Below are 1,752 nucleotides of genomic sequence, written 5' to 3'. Positions count from 1 at the left end.
TATATATATATATATATATATATATATATATATTAAAAACTAAAATGTTATAATTTTTTAAAAAGTTAAATATGTTTATAGTCATTTAACATTTATGTAAAATTGAATTTTTTTAAAATTAAATCATTTTTTTCATAGATTTTTTTAATGAATGGATATAGTTCTTATAATTAAGTAGAATTAAAATTTTATTGATGTGACAAATGATATTGTTATATGTGTGTCATGGGATGAAGTAGACATATATGTGTTAATACACATGGACACATATGTATTAATAGGTGGACACACAAATATGAAAATACATACACACATGCACACATGACAATGCTATTTATTATATCAAGAAATTTTTAAGGTCATTTGATGATTAGGATTATATTAGTTATTTTTTATGTTTAAGATTAAGTTATATTAAAGTTTGAGATATAGACAAAATCTATTTTTTTTGTTATAATTTAAGGACTAAAAACATATTTATTTTATAAATTAATAATAAATAATAAAATCATAATTAGGCTTAAGTAATTATTTTTTTAATGTTGACTTTTATTTGATGGACCTCTTAAAATATGAGGTTTGTATCTATATAAATGGTTAATGGACATTTCACAAGTATGTATGTTTATCTATCATAAATACATTAAGTAAAAGAGTTTGTAGAGTAATAAGTTTAAAGGAATAAAATCTTATATCTTTAATCATCTAATGGATCTCATAGCACAAAAGAACTATTTCTTTTAGAAAGAATTGGGAGGTGTTATTCTTAGGTCTCGAACCTATCCACAAGAACAAAGAGAAAGTAATTACAAGAAAGGAAAAATAAATTACATGTATGAATCTAATCAACAAGCAAGTTTGACCTTAATTTTAAGAAATTACATGTAATTCTTTGACTTTACCAATTTGTACAATGCATTTACCCGTTGTCTTAGCTTATGTTGTGCTGCACAATTTTTCCCTTCTCCTTGGTTCATCTTGAATGTCTCTCCTTACCTCTTTGAGCATCCCTTTTTGTACCTCTTTGGTAGTGTTGTTAGGACATGCCAATCAAAATCTCAATGTAAATATAAGAATTTAAATATAAGCTGAAAGTTTTATATTAAATAAAAGAAAAAGGTAATATATTAAAGAAATAAAACCTCGTGAACGTTGAGTTTAAAATTTTATATATATTAAACTATAGATGTGATCGAGATACTCTTTTATATTATGATATTTATGTTTTTAGATAAACTTTATGTTTGTATTCTTTATGTTCAAATAGAAATTAAGTTATAAAGCAAGAGTTTGAAATTTGAAGCCATATGTGTTGGCACAGAAGGTACGTAGCTCATGCTTTAAGACAGAGATTATTAATATGTAAAATTTTCGCAATGAGATTCATCTAACATGGTGGGAGGATCTTGGCCTTTTTAGTCCTTGCTGTGTAAATGTACATTAATTAGTTATTGTTGACATTCTATCTAGTTGAATATGGTAAATTAGTTAAGTGTTCAATTCTTCATCGAATTACGCCTCACTTATCTCAATGGGCAACAATTTCATCAACATGGTCATTTTTAACTGTCCAGCATGCATTTAAAAGATAAAATGTTATTCTTTGTTTATATATATATATATAATATTTTAAAATTAATATTTATAGTATACATTTGAGAACTTAAGAACTTATATGATTGAAAATTCTATATTAATTAGTAATAAAACCAGTTTATAATATCTAAATGAGTGTGCGAACCTCATTTTATA

The sequence above is a fragment of the Vigna radiata genome, unplaced genomic scaffold, assembly GCF_000741045.1.
Source record: "Vigna radiata var. radiata cultivar VC1973A unplaced genomic scaffold, Vradiata_ver6 scaffold_7, whole genome shotgun sequence".
Lineage (NCBI taxonomy): Eukaryota > Viridiplantae > Streptophyta > Magnoliopsida > Fabales > Fabaceae > Vigna > Vigna radiata.
This window is presented reverse-complemented; position numbering follows the sequence as displayed.